General features: G+C 39.3%; 1 long non-coding RNA gene across 1 annotated transcript in view; it reads right to left on the bottom strand.

The window, feature by feature from the left end:
* Positions 1 to 1,669: 1,669 nt before the first annotated feature.
* LOC130458939 (uncharacterized) overlaps positions 1,670 to 17,296 on the bottom strand; it is a 66,498-nt gene continuing 50,871 nt past the window's right edge. Inside the window, exons 4-5 of the long non-coding RNA XR_008918288.1 lie at positions 6,571 to 6,705; positions 1,670 to 2,030 (exon numbers count right to left, since the gene is read on the bottom strand). This is a non-coding gene — a long non-coding RNA (uncharacterized LOC130458939). The remainder of the gene's footprint in view (positions 2,031 to 6,570; positions 6,706 to 17,296) is intronic.

The following is a 17,296-nucleotide window of genomic DNA, read 5'->3' on the forward strand; positions in this document are numbered from 1 at the left end:
GCTAGACCCTTCCATCCTTACAGACAGAGGAATAGAAATTGGGGGGAAATCATCAAGTTGGAGGAGGAGGATCCTGGAGAGGGCGAGTAGGAAGTGGAAGCTGCTGCATGACCTGCCCTATAGAAGGAGAGGGATTCTGTAAGCCTCTGGCACGTGGGACAACCACAGGGAAAAAAAATAGGTCGCCTAGGCTAGATCTCCGTTTTTTTTTAAAGCTAAAGGGGTGGGGGAGGGGTCCTATTTTATCCTTCATGCCATAGGGAGCCGGTAGAATTGTTTGCCGACGGGAGTCACGTGATCTATTTTGGCAGCAATGTGCAGAATGGATTTAAAGAGACATTGGAGACTAGACTCTGTTAGGAGGCTGGACCTGGCGGAGTTTGAAGGCAAAGAGGAGAAACCCATAATTAAGGAGACGTTGAAGATTCAAGAAAGAAAGGAAATGGTGAGGATGCGGTCCGCCAGAGAAGACGGGAGGAGAGGGCATGGGGCTAGCCTTCCTAGGAAGGAAGGCCACTTCTTTGGACACTGAGGAATGGAAATGATGGCAACAGGGAAGTGACTTGCACTGAATGGCGTTGATGCTTCTCACTAAAGAAAAGGAGTGGGTAGGAGGTGAAGGAAGGAAAAAGGAGGCTTGGAATGCTGTAGCTAAATGAGGAGTGACGTAGGGAGAAGTAAAAGGACTGATTTGCTTATGGGATGGCCCAGTGGAGGTTGGAAACAATGAATTCAGTGTCCCCAGGCATCGCAGTTGGGCGACTTCCTCCTCTAGCTTTCAGCAGGCTAAGAGTGACATTCCAGGACTGAGGTTGGGCCAGAGATGAGTGGCAATAGGCAATTTTGCCATAGCATTTATTTTGGAAACTCACATTCGTTTCAATGCAATTAATATATTAGGGAACTACATAAGCATCCCTTGAATTCCATGTTTGCTCTTGTGCTATTTCATCTGCAGAAAACCCTAAATGACTACCCCAAAATGCATCCAGCCGAACACATCATCTGTTAGCCTACAAAGTTGTGTCTTGCTATTCTAATGTATTTATGTACTTTTCTAAAAAAGTCAACAAAAACCCCACACTCATTTGATATCCCAAACCCAAGTTCCATATTTATTATATCTTTTGCTGCAGTAGGAACTGTAGGTAGAAGAGAGTTATACCACTCCACACCTCATCCTTGTACCTTCTGCCAGGACTAAGACCCATGACTCTTTTGCCCCTGAGGGTGCACTCCACCTAAATCCACGAACTTCTCAGCCAACTGGCACAGTGGATAAAGTGCTGGGTCTGGAATTAGGGAAGACCTAAGTTCAAATCCAGCCACAGATACCTCCTGTGTGATCCTGGTCAAGTCACCTAACCTCTATTTGCTTCAATTTCCTCGATTGTAAAATGAGGATAATTAAAGTATCTCACAGAGTTCTGAGGATCACATAAGATAATATTTATAAATCATTTAGCACAGAGCCTGGCACATTGAAGGCCCTATATAAATGTTTATTCCCTTCCCAAGCAGCACAAGAATACATATTTCACCATTATTTATTCTTAACAATTTAATATGTATGAAACTATGCAATGTAAGGATAATTTAGGGTGGTGACCTAATCTAAATTTGATTTTTGGTCACCAAGGAATATCCCAAATAAAATACCCCAAGTCAGTTTGGAACTATATGGTGATTTAATCAATATATAGGGAAGAAATCAAGGAGAAGACAGAGGGAAAAGGTATAGGATTTCTCCTGCCTGGCCTGTGCCAGGCGAATTCAAAGTCCTCAACCACGAGGTCCTTGAAGATTCGAGGCTTTCTCTAAGAGGATAGTGTTTGGAAGTTAAAGGAGAGAAAAGTCAACCTAAACTCCAAGAGATCTCAGAGAAGAGCCTCACCAAACTAGGTTACTAAGCTTCCTCCAGTATGGTATCAAAAGAAACTCACTGCTTTTAGCAGACAATAGCTGCCGCCACGCCAAGATGCCGAAACACTCAGCAAGCTGCCACCAGCCACCTCTTCGTTGTCAAAGAGCTGGAGGGAGAAAGTGACACAAAATATATAGACAGTTTTACATCACTTTCCTGCGTCTTACATGTACCAATGATAGCTTAGGCTTGACTTAAGACAGCCCAGGGGTCTGTCATTTGTTTCTGATTTTTCATTTGCTAGCACATGTCTATCTGTCATAGGCCATCCTCCTAAATACTTAATCCTTAAGTATGGGTGTAGATGTTCCTGTTTTTGTTAGACTAAGTAGAATGGAGTAATCTAAGGTTGACAGCTATTGATTTTAAAAGTTCTTTTTTGTCACTGATGAAGTTTTGGGTGCTGCAGCCCCACTCCATATTTCCTCTAAACTCTGTGGGTTCTTTGATTTGATTTTTGCATCAGGAAGTGATTTTTAGGAATATATAACTGACTATACAGGAGGGGAAAGGTCTTGAGAAAAAAAGGAAACATTGTAGAGTTGAGATGGCTAACTATTTTTTGGTCTGAGATATATTAGTAAATCCTGTGAAAGAGAATTCTCTTAGGGAAGTTTTTAAGGCAAACTGTAATTTAACTGAACTTAAATTTTTGAATGGACTAAATATTACTTTAAAATGTAAGTAAAAAAAGAAACAACATACAATATAAGTTTTTGACACTTTAGTTACACCAAGTTACTTCTAACTATTAGATCATTAGAATGCTCAATAAAGAGCCCAAACTCCAGGAAGAGGAAGAAAAAGGCAAATTCCATCATAGAGAAATTTGGAAAGTACATTCTTAGGAAATCACAAGGACTCTTATGAAGCAAAATGTTTTAGAATTTAAACAGACATTGTGGAATTAGAATGTAAACATAGGAATGTAGTATCCTATAACTTCCTTGACATTTTGCCACTATTGCTTAATCAAGCTGGATGGTGGAGAATTGGAACAGGACTCAAAGCAACCTGGCTACTTTCCCATCTTTTCAATAATTAAAATAAATTACATTGACTTATGCAACAATGACTCAGTACCTAGCTTCTGACAATTTCGAAGTTCAATTGAGAACCCGGAGTACTAGCTACCAAGGGATTACGATCCGAAATTGTGAAAACTGAATCACTGTGGCCCTCTAAGGCCAGCTATTCTGTTGTTCTATTCCTCCTGTGACGAGTACTGGTGTCACAACTTGTTTTTGTTACTATTAAGTCTTGGTAAAATACCAGACTTCTTTCTTTCTTTTTTTTTTAACTCTTACTTTTTGTCTAAAAATTGGACTAAATGGGGATTGTAAGGCAGAAGAGCAGTAAGGGCTAGGCAATTGGGATTAAGTGACTTGCTAGGGTCGCACAGCTAGGAAGTGTCTGAAGCTATTTTTGAACCCACCTCCCATCTCCAGGCCTAACTCTATCTACCTGGTTACCTTGTCTCTTTATTCTTTGTTTAAATGAAAAGTAATGGCAGTCAGTCCATCCTACCCTGATAAAGAGGAAATTTAGATCTATAATAAAAGATTTTACTAAATCTTTGAATCACAATTGGTTTAGCCTTAGAGAAAATTTGAACTCTTATAAACAAAGTGAGTGCATGCTCATGGACAAGGCAGCGCTATTTGTATTTTGTATCATGATCATCCAGAAAAAAAAAATGTCTTTGTCCCATGATCTGATTAGTTAGTGGAAAAAATTGTTTAAAATGGTAAGCTTCAAAAATTTTAATCGATTTGGCCTTATCTTTACATTTCTAATTGTTAAGTTAATGACTAGAGAGATGAGGATTTTTCCTGCTCCATCTGTAGAAGTTTATGGCATTGGAAACTAAAGAAAAACTAACTTCAATTGAGGTATAACCTTTTAATGCAGATTTCCAAATTGAGAAGGGAGTGAATTTTTATTGTACTTTTTTATGCTGAAATATCCTAATAGGGATTTGGGTAGATATAATGCCTGCCCTCTCAGAGCTTACAGTAAAAAGACAAATTTTCTATAGTATATAGTGAGTGTGTTAGTTGAATGAATTCGTATCTCCATAGGTAGTGAATGTTTGCCTATTTTTTAACAACTTTTCTTTTTAAACTTCCACTGACCTAGTACAAGTATTCAGGTAAACACACAGGAACAAAAGACAGTAGGAAGCACACACTGATAAGGGTTTCTGGTTTTCTATCATTCTTAAGCCCTCACCAGTGTGCTCTCTGTGGATTATCTGCCCACTAGAGTTAAATTTCTTATAGAAATGGGCCTTTCCTGAAATGATGTGGTAAGAACAGTGGATGCAAAACATCTTCCTCAAAGTCTGAGGCACGTCCATGCCAGGATTTACCAGTGCCAGCTTACTTAACCCAGTAGTAGCAAAGGCACTTGGCCACGTGAGGACATTTAAATGAGGAAGCACATTGGAATGGGGGCTTGAGAAGACCGCGTTAAAGAAGAATCATCCCACCTTTTTAGAATTAAGATGTAGCTGATCTGGAAACAGTGAGGTCAGAGTATCAATATATATGTGTATGAAATAAAACTTAGGATCAAAATAATCTAATTTTTGAGCTAAATAATGAATGTTTTTACCTAATTTCCAAATGCTTGCTTTGGCAATTCATTTGATGTTTGATAAATATCTAGCCTCATTTCATGTTCTTCCCCTTCACACACTCTACATTCCAGCCAAACTCAAGTACTAGTTGTTCCAGGTATTTGGCATTCCATCTCCTACCTCTCTGCATTCCCACAAGTATAATGTGTCAGGGTTAACACAATCTGAACCGCCATAATCATTTCCGTCCATTTTAAATCATTAGAAGTCAACAGGGAAAGTGAGGGGGACTCCAGAATTACAGACTGACACACTCTTTTCCAGGCACAATGGCAATAATTTGACCATGATTGAGAGTCCCTGAGCTAGAGAGGCAGGGAAAGGGAGGTTACCTATAAAGGCAGGGATAGTGCTTCGACATTGTGGAGATGGCCAGAGAAGAGACAGTGAAATGATACGTGGCTGGGAATTTCCTGAGATAGTATCAGTGGGGAAGGGTGGGAGATGCTCCACAGTATGGTCACTGATGTGAGCAGTCTGTTAGTGAGGGGGCTGTCGGGGAAGTGGCCAGAAAGGAGGAAGAACATAGGCAGGAGGTGTACAAGATGTGCCAGCTCGAGTAAGCTGACCAGCCCTCTCGAAGATAGTGAATGACCAGAAGTATGCCTCAGGAGCCTCATCAGCTTGCAAGATGGAATCAACCTGGTACCCATTCCTTTGCCTCTGCAGAGCTATGAATTCCAAAGCCTCTATTTAAGGAGGGCTAAGCTCCTTAAGGATAGGACCAGTGTCTTTAGATGATAAAGAAGTATTGCTCCATGGAGGGAATTTCCCTATATTTCTGATTATCACTACCTTTCTTTCCCCCTTTTTTTGCCCAGGAGGTATCTGAGGACAGATTTAAACCCACGAACTCTTATCTCTAGGTCTGGTTCTAAATCCACTGAGTTACCTAGCTGTCCCCTTCTCGTATGCTTTTTAGAAAGAAATCTTCCCCAAAGTTTCTTATATTGTTGTTATCATCCCTGTAGGCATCTTTCTCTTTTTAATTTTTCTTCCCCTTTATTTAATGTGGCAGTTTATCTATGCCTTCCTTGGTAGCTATATATAAATATTTAACCTTCCTTGTATTTCTGTTGCCTGGTGTGTTTGCAAAGCAAACAGTTCTTGGGGATGTTGCGTTGCATTTTGAACTCCTTTGCCCTTTTTTCCATTCCTTACAATTAGCACATCAATTATTATAGAGATTTTGTATACTGGTATTTACACGTAAGCAAACATTTTCTTAGAGAACACATTTGTTGCCACGAAGGTGGCGGGTAAAGATTTATAATTAAGTACAGCTGTCTTTAATAAAAATTTGGGTAACTTCTCACACTCCTCACTAAATTTTTGCACAGTTACTTATAGAAAGAAACTCACCAGATCATAAGGGAAAAGACTTGTACAAAAATATTTATAGCCATACTCTTTGTGGTGGTAAAACACTGGAAAATGAGGGGCTGCCCTTCAATTGGGGAATGGCTGAACACATTGTGGTATCTGTTGGTGATGGAATAGTATTGTGCTCAAAGGAATAATGAACTGGAAGAATACTATGTGAACTAGAAAGACCTCCAGGAAGTGATGCAGAAGAAAGGAGCAGAACCAGGAGAACATTGTACACAGAGACTGATATACTGTGGTACAATCGAATATTTAGACTTCTCTACTAGCAGCAATGCAATGATCCAGGACAATTCTGAGGGATTTATGAGAAAGGACACTATCCACATTCAGAGGAAGAACTGTGGGAGCAGAAACACAGAAGAAAAACAACTGCTTGATCACATGGTTCAATCGGAATATGATTGGGATGTAGACTCTAAATGATCACTGTAGTTCAATTGTCAATAATATAGAAATAGGTCTTGATCAATGACACATGTAAAACCCAGTGGAATTACGAATTAGCTATGGGAGGGGGGTGAGGTTAGGGGAGGGATAGAACATGAATCATGGAACCATGGAAAAATATTCTAAATTATTTAATTAAATAAAATTTTCAAAAAAGAAAGAAACTCACCAGTAATTAATATATAAACTTTTGTCCTGGATATGGTATGTAGACATTACTACACGTATAGTGTTATTTTTTCTGGAAGGTCATATCCTCTTCTTTTGGGCAAGGGAATACTAGCACCCTATCCTGCCACAAATCCTGTAGGAACAAAAGTTTATTTACAGTGGTATACATGAACTCAGTGTTGTAAATCCTAGCTCTTGGCAACAATTTCAGAGGTTAACAGTTTTCTGATAATAAGTCAAGTCATTAAGCATTTATTAAGCACCAACTATGTACCAGGTACTGTACTAAGCCCTAGGAATAAAAAATAAAGGGTAAACCAGTTCCTGATCTCACAGAGTTTACAGTCTAATTAAGGAAGACAACATGCAAACACCTTTGTACAAACTATACAACTATAAGATAAATTGGAGATATTATCAAAGGGAAGGCAGTAGCATTATGAGGGATCAGGAAAGGTGTTGTTTTTTTTTTTTTTTTGCAGAAGGTGGGATTTTAGATGGGGCTTCAAGGAAGCCATGAGGCAGAGATAAGGAGGGAGAGAATTCCAGGAATAGGGGACAACCAATGAAGATTTACTGAGCTGGAAGATAGAATATCTTGCGCATAACAGCAAAAGAGACCAGTGTCTGGATAACAGAGTTTGTGGATATGAATAAGGTGTAAAAAACCTGGAAAGGTAAGAGAGGGCTTAAAAGTCAACCAGGATTTTACGTCCAGAAGTAATGGAGAGTCATTTTGGAATGATAGAGTCCTAGATCTAAGGGATCATGCCCAAGTGTTTCTAACTTTTTGCAGTTCAAAATGAGTCTCCTAATGTAAAAAGGTGATCATAAGCAGGAGGGACACTAGGAACACCAGCACTGTAGTGGAGAAAGTAATACTTCCTAGATAGTAACTAATTCTGATCACAAATTAAGGAGAAATGTCCTGTAACACTACTCACTTAGCGTTCTCTAGTCCACTAGCAGGGATCTCCTCCTCCCTGAGGGTCTTATTAGTGGAAAGGGAGAGGAGGATACCACAAGGGAATACTAAATCTTTGTCCCATTAGAGGTCTCTGAAGGACTATCTGTTTTCTTCTGTTGTGTCTGGGTAGGCATTTTTATTTTCCTCTTGTTTATTCTGTTTTTGCCCTTTTCTAGTGAGGGAAAAATTGATGTTAACTCCCTATCCCACACACAAAATAAATATGAAATCTTGCCTTTGTTGGAGATAAGTTGAGTTCTGAGGAAATCCTGTAGTAGAACTTGGAGGAGGCTTAAATTATGAGACTGGAAGGGCTGCTGACCAGCCTAAAAGACAGTTTACCACAGTTATCTTATGGGCCTTTCCACAATCTTTTCCATCCCCTTCACATTTGATCTAGTCTGGCCTGTCCCCTACTCTTTCTGTTATCATCTCCTCTACCCATATCCATCAATATGGCCATTATATAGCTCCCTGCTCAGATAATTAGTCTAGAGAAAACTCTCTCCATGTGGCCATCACTGCTTCTTCTCAGAAGTCCATTCAAGGACACCAAAAGCTACAGAAACTTGGAGAATCCTAGGAAATGTTTGCCCAATCCCTAAAGCCTCCACGGTAATGACTTTCGGTTGGGTAGGGCAAGTCCAATGTTGCTCTCATTTACCAGATTTCCTGGTATAGAACAAAGATCAGGGCATGCTAAATTTTTATTTGCTGTTATATATTCTCAGCAGCCTAGAGCTTAAAGATTTTTAAATCTTCATGTAACAGGTACATATGGCTTTGGGGGTCCTCTACTGGGTGTGGTGTCAAAGGCATGAATAAGTGATGGGAAGATAGTAAAGAGTGACAGCCTGCAGCCAGACTTCACATGGAACTGCTCCGTCTGGCCAGGGTTGTCTTTATTTTATATACCCTCCAATAGTTACATATTTCCTTGGCACACAGCATCATTATCCAAAATACATGTACCTTAAAGATAATTGGATAAGTAATACATTAACTTTTAACAAATCATTTGATTAACATTCTGTAATTATTCAACATACTATGTTGCTACAGATTCTGACAATAAACACAAAGCTTTTACAAAAGAGAAATGTTTTCTCATCACAGGCAGCTTAATTAGAGATCAGTTCTTCATTAACCTGTGAGGTGTTTGGACTTAAGAAAAATCATTCATTACTTTTAATAAAATAAACAATCAGGATTTCATAGGAGACAATCAACAAAACACTGCTGCTAAGTGCAGGGTCAAAGGGCAAGAAAAACCTAGGTATTTTTTAATATCAGGCTAATCATTTTTCTAGTGTTTCACTGGACTTTTCCAAGACAGATTACTTATGTTTTAGCTGGTAAAACAAGTCCGTGAGGCATAGCATACTAGCCTCTCCCTGAAAGGTAATTAATATACTAGCTCAGGAGAACTTGTTCCTGACCTGTACATGAGGGTGGGGAATTCTGAGTGCAGTTTTGTTAGAAATTTAACCCAAAAGAGTTTTTAGGTTTGATTTTGTATATATGATCTTTTGGTGATATTGTGGGGAAATAATGTAGGACATCTGTATTAATCCTGCAAGTATTTTGCACTCATATTATTTTTCCTGAAGCTAGGGAGAGAATAACCATAGCAATTCCAATAATTAGGGATGTTAGTGAGAGAAGTCACACAGAGGGGGGCTGAGTGGGTGTTTCCATCCATCCTGGGGGTTGCTTTGCAATCTCTGGTTTCCACGTGTGACCATGTCAAACAGTGTGGCTTTGATGGCCCCCAGCAATACATTAGTGTAAAACTCAGCAAAATTATCTAACTTTGAACAATTACAAAGGAAACATTGATGAGGAATCCCTACCTCCACACCACACCTAGATGTCAATGATTTCATTGATAAATGTACATTATTTTATTATAATCAATATTTATCCAGCAGAGGGCATTATCACCTTAATGTTTATTTTTAATAACTTGTTTTATAATACTTATTTGATTTGACAACTTTTCTAAGCTTCAGTTCTCTTATATGTGTATCTTGGGCTTGATCTGCCCAGAAAGTCATTGTCATGAAATTTGGTGACTAGATATTTTCCTGTGAGCCCGGAAGTTCCCGAGGTTTCTAGTGATATTAACCTTAATGCTGAATAGATTTCCGAGAAGAAGCCCACAGGCCACTTGTCAAGGGAGATGCCATGTGGTACTGACAGAACATCCCTGTGATTCCATCCTGGCTCATGCAAATATGGAGTAGAATGATGGATCACCAGAACATCAGAGGGGATTGGATTAAGAGCCAAGAACAAGCCTGGACCTAAGTTGCTATCCAGAAATGAGCTGGAAGGAATAAGGCAGTAGCTGGCAGACTGTGGAGCCAAAGAAAAACAGTAGCAACACCTTCCTTTCCCCTAAACTCCTATTCATCAAGAGAGTTCAGTATTAGGGATCTTTTTTCTTTATTTGCCAGCTAATCTCTACTTTCCATTTTTGTCCCCTTTTGTCCCTCTTCAACTGGTAAAGAAAGCTGCAAGCATATGGAGGTTCAGTTTCTCTGTGTACTTTCATATTTGAGCTATTTAAAGCATTACCGGAAAAACTTGATAGAAATTAATCCTAAGCCCTGCCTTTATGAACTGTGTAAAAAGATAGGAAGTGGGGGAGACAATATCATTCTTTGAAAGGAAAGGAGACTTTTCTCCTCATTGCAAGCTATGGCGTGAGTGGAAGAAAAAAAGAAGAAAGAAGGAGAATGGATAGAGAAAAAAAGAAAAGAGAATCTGTTCTTTTCATAATGTTGCAGAACAAGTATAGGCAAAGAGAAAACAAAGTTCATATTGTACAGATGCCATAATGGTTTACTCAGAAAATCTTAAATGATCAACTATACATTTAGTTGAAATGTTTAATAAATTCATTAGAACAGGATATAAAATAAATCCTCATAAATAAGCATTTCAATAGACTATCATAGGAAGAGGGGAAAAATAAGAAGTTCCATTTAAAATAATTACAGACTATATAAGACATTTGGGGCTCTACTAAAGCCACATCCAGGAATTATATGAACTCAACTATGAAGCACTTTACAGAAATGAAAATATGCCTAAATAATGGGAGTAATATTACTCATTCCCAGTTAGTCTGAGCCAATATAATAAAATGGCTATATAATAAAACACAATACAATCTAAATTAATTTACATATCCAGGTGCTATACCAATCAAACTACCAAATGATTATTTTATACAGCTCGGGGGAAAAAATGAAATTCACATAGAAGAACAAAAGGTTCAGAACCTCAGTGAAAATAATGAAAAAAAGTTGGAAATAAGGAAGCCTACCAGAACCAGACATCAAAATTCAGTAAGTACTCAAAGAACTTAAACTGTTCTCAAAGAAGAACCATCCAAGCATTTTCCTACTGTTTAAAAAATAGCTTGATCAGTCAAACTAATTACGTATACAACCTATTCCTAAACCCAGTAAGAAAAGAAAAGGAAAAACATGAAACTCTGTAAAATGAATAGGGACAGCAGTTGTTACTGTTGCTTGAAGCCGTTAAAAACTAGATACCATCTTCTGTGTCTGAAAGAACATCCTAGCCTAAGGAGCAGGGGGGTTACGATTCATAAATGTGTTATTGTTCAGAACTGGAGGTCTTTGATATCTCGGTGATGCTTTGTAGCATTTTAATAATAATCAAAAGAGAAGGAAAAGAAAAAGGGTTCTTTCAGTCAAGCAAGCAGAACAAAGAGAGCCACCGATTCACACCTGCAGCACTACCAAAAGTAAAAGCTCTGAAAAAAGAGCCTGCAGTGTGGGTCTCAGCCAAATTTGTCTCCCAAGCATCCTTACCTAAAACGAGGACGTAACTTAAAAGAATGCTGGGAATGTAGCTCAGGTGTGGCAAATTTTCCACCTGCACAGTTTGAAGACATCTCCCCTCTCTTTTGGAAAAGCTGTTCTTCCTTCTTGGTGTTAAAATATATGAAATAGGAATTATTGGATTATAAATTGAGAGCTGGGAGGAGTACTAAAACTTGTCTAATCTGATCTCATTTTACATGTAAGGAAGCAAATTTTCCTTCAAACACCAAATGATGACCCAAAATGTAATCATAAACTATATAGTAGCGGTAAAAGAATTTTCCTTCAACAGTGTGTGAATGCCTACTTAATATAGAAGAAAATAAAGCTTGGCCACTGGATGAAAGCAAATGATGTACAGGAAACAACTCGTGATTAACTATCCATAAAGGAAAGAAGCTCTTCATCAGCCAAGAGTGTTTTGTGGAGGCTGAACTCTCTTTGTACAAGAGGACAGCAAGTAGGACTTTTTCTCCTCTTCCCCGACATTAGCCATATCTTCAACAAGCTACCAGCCAGTAGGAGATGATAAATTTATCTCGTTGGAAGCGGAGGAAACTTGAGAATGGACACAGATAAAGAGGGATGGTCACCACTGAAAAGGCAGCTTCAGGGAGCCTCACTCCTCTTGGCAGAGAGGAGTCTAGCTACAAAGTGGGGAAATGAGCTGACCCTGGGAGTCCAGCTGAGTGCCAGCCCAGCAAAGACGTTGCTCCCAAAGGGGAATCCAAAAAGAACTCTACAAAGAGAAAGGACTTGGAAGAGGAAATGGGAGTTGCTCTTTGCTAGACATGGATTCTACACACAGACGTCTCATTGTGTTCTCAATTTGAGCCCGTTCTTCCTAGGGATCCTATGTGTGAAAGGTTGTACCTGAGGCGCTGGGGAGGAACGTTTCATACAAACTAATCAAGGCTATGGCAAATTGTTGATGGGAGAGCACAGCAGTGGAGGCTATGAGCAACAGGAATAGAGGTAGCCGTTCATCAAAAGTTACCCCCAGAGCCCAAGAGTTGCCTTTCTGGGGACACAGCCACTGAGCACATTGGAGATGATTCCAGAGAGCAGCTACATGGAGAGGAGAAGGCTAAGGCTAATCTCACAGAGATGTGAAATTATTTGTCAACAACTGTGACTATAGACTTTTAACTATAATATATCATGCATTTACTCTATTCTACTCTTGGTTGCCCAGTGCTAACAATTTCCCTACCAACCAATTTGTTGTTCTTTTTTCTTTTTTTAAAGGCAAACAGGGTTAAATGACTACTAAAGATCTCAGGCCAGATTTGCCTACCTACCATTTTAGATGAAGAAAGTAATGCCTATAATTTGCAAAGATTTTACCTGTTTCAGGTTTCACCTATTTGTTAGAAATGGGACGGGGGCAGCTGGGTAGCTCAGTGGATGGAGAGCCAGGCCTAGAGATGGGAGGTCCTAGGTTCAAATCTGGCCTCAGACACTTCTCAGCTGTATGACCCTGGGCAAGTCACTTGACCCCCATGGCCTAGCCCTGACCACTCTTCTGCCTTGGAGCCAGTACACAGTATTGACTCCAAGATGGAAGGTGAGGGTTTAAAAAAAAAAGAAAAGAAAAGAAAAGAAATGGGACAAAATGAGACAAAATTGCCCTTTAAAAATGTTTCCTGATGTTCCATTTTAGAGATATAGCTGAAGCCTGGATCTCTGGAATCTAATTTACTGCTTTACTCCTGAGGAGGCTGACAAATCTTGGAAAAGTAAAAAAAAAATCTCAATTTGCTTCATTTTCCCTTCATGAGAAGATTATTATTGGGAGCCTGGTACAAAACAATGTTTTCTATGGTAGGAAACTGGATTACAAAGAAAGATACAATAAAAATGAAATCAATTTCTTTTCTAAAGCAAAGTATAATGGATGCACCTGCAAAACCAGTTCACTATTATTTGTGCTAACCAGTGCAATCACCGATTAGAGTTATATTTAATTTTAGCAAACTTTATTCATCAAATGCAGGCAAACATCAGTTCACATTCTCCAATGCAAATAGTCACCTCATTAGGAACAAAGCACTAAACCTGATTTCTTTGGACTTCTCAGGAGGTATATATCACATTAGGACAGCTAGGTGGGCAGTTCCAATCTGGCCCTAGACATTTACTAGCTCTGTGACCCTGGGCAAATTGTTTAACCTTTTTTGCTTCAGTTTCCTCATCGGTAAAATCAGCTGGAAACGGAAATGGCAAACCACGCCAGGTCTTTGTTGAGAACACTCCAAAAGGAGTCAAAAGAGTTGGACATGATTGAAAAACAACTGAACCACAACAAATATTGAGTATTGGAAATCAGTGACAAGGTTCTCTCTCTGCCTGGCCAGAAGCCAACGTAGATTTTCCTAGTAAATTGGCAAATCTTGATCAGCCAATCAGCCCTGTATGCAAGAAAACATGACTAACACTTGAGCTTCTAGTATGGGGAATACAGGAACTGCCTCATTCACAACCCAAGGGAAAGCTAGAGGGTGGGAGTTTCTGTTGAGTTGTAGCTACATACATACAAGCCTCAGTGAGGGTATCGAGTTTTAACTCCAGGCATGGGCTGCTAACACCCAAATTCCGATTGGTGGTCAATATTTTAATTTGTTTGCCAACTAATTTGATTGCTGCCTAATGACATGATTTTAAAAAATTAATAAAGGTATTTTATTTTACCAATTGCATGTAATAATTTTCCATGTAACTTTCCGAAGTTATATGATCCAAATTGTCTCCCTCCCTTCCCTCCCCACTCCCTGACATGGCAAGCAAGCTGATCTGGGCAAAACAGATTTTCATATTGTTCATTTGTGTAAGAGAAGAATCATATAAAATCAAAATCCCCAAATAAAAGACCAAATAAACTAAAGTAAAACCTGCATGCTTTGATCTGCATTCCAACTCCAACAGTTCTTCATTCTTTGTCATAACTTTCTCAGAACTGTCCTAGATCATTGCATTGCTGAGAGTAGCTAAGTCTATCCCAATGGATGATTCCACACTATTGCTATCACTTTATACAATGCTCTCTGGTTCTGCTTATTTCACTCTGCATCAGTTCATAAAGGTCTTTCCAGCTCTTTCTGAAATCATCCTGTTCATCATTTCTTATAGCACAAGCACATTCCATCACCATCACGAACATTTGTTCAGCCATTCCTCAACTGATTGATATCCCTTTCATTTCCAATTCTTTGCCACCACATAAAGGATTGCTATAAATATTTTTGTACAAGTAAGTCTTTCCCCCCTTTTTATCTTTTTGATAGAGCCTTTGATAACAGCCTTTGGGCATAGTTTCCAATTGCCCTCCAGAATGATTAGATCAGTTCACAGCTCCACCAGCAATGCATTTGTCTCCCAATTTTGCCCCTCCAACATTTTGCCTTTCCATACATCCCCTCCAACATTTAACACTTTCCTTTATTGTCATATTGACCAATCTAATAGATGTGTTGTATCCTAGAGCTATCTTAATTTCCATTTCTCTAATCAATAGTGATTTGGAGCACTTTTTCATATGATTGTTGACAGTTTTTATTTCTTCATCTGAAAACTTCTTCAGATCTTTTGACTCTTTGCTGATGACCTAAATTAATGGACAGATTATATGCCAAAACTTCCCATTAGTCATCCATCTTATCCCTATGCCATGCATAATCTTAATATAATAAATAATATTGAAAAATACCACCAAAACACTTCATCCCAAATGGTGGCCTAATACAAAATAGAGTCCGTTAAAATCAAGACCACAAACTTATTTTTACTACAACAGATAAAGAAAACTCATGATGCTAGTCTCTCAGACAAAGGGTCTAATTATAATCCAATTTACTGAACACTGTAACAGTTCATGACTTTATAAGAATATAGTATGTATATCGACACTATAAGAGGCAGGGAACATTGGCCACAGACTCTTGATTTCAAATGTCATTTGGTTCCAGTATTGTGTCAACTGGACCACTGACCAGATAAAATCAAAAATGACATTGGCTATCATGCCATATAACCAATAATATAGCTGTGCCAGCATGATGAGAGCTGAACAGATGATTGTGATCTTTTGATACATGTTTTGTTTGTTGTACCCTGATTTTCCACCCTTTTATCTCAAAAACCTCCCCACAGTAAAAAAGTTACTTTTAAAAACTGCCCTCAAACCACCTCCTCCTCCTGGAGTAAACAGTAGAGGCTTTCAGCCTAAGCTTCTATTCTAAGATGGCTACAGCTCACCCCTGTCACTTCCAACTGCTACTAACTGACAATGGTTCCTGTCCTAATCCTCTGGGGCGCCAATTGTAAAACAGGAGGGAGATAGAGACCATGGAAGATTTCTTTCCTCTCTTACTAATGGAGAGAGGTAAACCAGGTACTGTCTCAACTGGAAGAATATAACCCCAGTGAGACGTTGAAAAGGAGAAGTGGGGGGCAGGAGAAAGGGTTTGAAGCAGGTTGATTCAGTTGGGGTAGCAATATGTCTCCCTCAGGGGAGTTCAGGACCCCTGAGGCTGAGTCAGCCTCAGTGAGGCAAGATGACCCCTTTTAATCCCACTTCCCCAAAGACACTTAAGCTATTAGCCCTTTGGAATTATTATGTGGCATTAACTAGAGAGGAAAGATGACAGTGTTCCTTTGCCAGCAGGACTGAGCCAAAGAGGTTCAGAATCAAACCCCTTCTCTGCGGAGAGAGTTATAACAAACCTAGGTCTGGGTTGTCACAGACAAGGGAAATCCTGTCTTTAACTAGTCCAAAACTTATCCCTTCGTTTCTATTATAAAGACAGGTCCAAACCCAGATCTATCTATTCCTAGTAAAATTTATTTGACGTCAAAGGGCAAGGTAATGGTGGATGAATGATGGAAAAGGGTGAGTGGGTGAAGGATAGCCCAATGGTCTACCCCTTCCAGGATCTGGAGGCCAGAAGCTTCTGGGGCTTGGCTTCCTTTCCCACCAACTGCTTCTTGTCCCTACATTTAATGGATTAACTAAATTATAGTGTTCAATCCAAGGGACAGGTAAGGGAGAGAGATCCAAGGGAAAATGATCAGGTTGGCTCAGGCCAGAGAGAGTCCAAGAAAATCCCTCTTGAGGATCAGGTAGCTGTAGACAAATCCTAGAAGAGAAACTGAGGATCTCTGGATGTAGACAGAACCCCAACAGGTAGAGAAATCAGGAAACAATCCTTCTCCTCTCCTTCCCAGGCTAGAAGTTCCTGTCAGTTGCTTCAGAGTTCTACTCAGCTTCCATCTTGCCCCTCCTCCACTGCTCCTCAGGCTGATCTGTCCATCAGACTGGCTTCTCATTCCAACAGCTGGGTCTCTCTTCCTTACTTTAAAGAGAATAATACTGGAATAGGTACTCAAGCTAATAACATTAGAGAAGACACTTCCAGTGCTTTAAGATGTATTTCTAGAACCTTGAGGGGAAGATTTAGCTCCTGTTACTTGGGGAAAGTGAGGAAGAAAGCAATTGTTGAAATATCATTTCTGTTTGACAACAAAGGCCTCCCATACCCTACATATTGTTAGGCCATTTTCTATCCCCTGACTCATAATAGGCATCTCTGGTTGAAGGCTAGTTGTAGGATTCTGTGTCATCTGTTCAGTAACAGCTAGGGTCCGGTAATAGACAGATTCTTTTCAAAAGTGGTATAACAAATAGCTTACAGTCCCAGTGGTCCCTTATTCTGCTTAATCCTAGGTCTTTGACATAACATCTGCCTCAGTCTTGTATTTATGTATAAAGATATCCCAAAACATAGACCTCACAGAGTCATCCATAGGGAGAGACTTATGGAAAACCCAATTTAGATCTTCTAGGACTGTTGTCTGTTTTGAAGACCATTCAAAATGGTTCCATTTGGGGGAGACTTAGT

Source organism: Monodelphis domestica, chromosome 4, assembly GCF_027887165.1.
Source record: "Monodelphis domestica isolate mMonDom1 chromosome 4, mMonDom1.pri, whole genome shotgun sequence".
NCBI lineage: Eukaryota > Metazoa > Chordata > Mammalia > Didelphimorphia > Didelphidae > Monodelphis > Monodelphis domestica.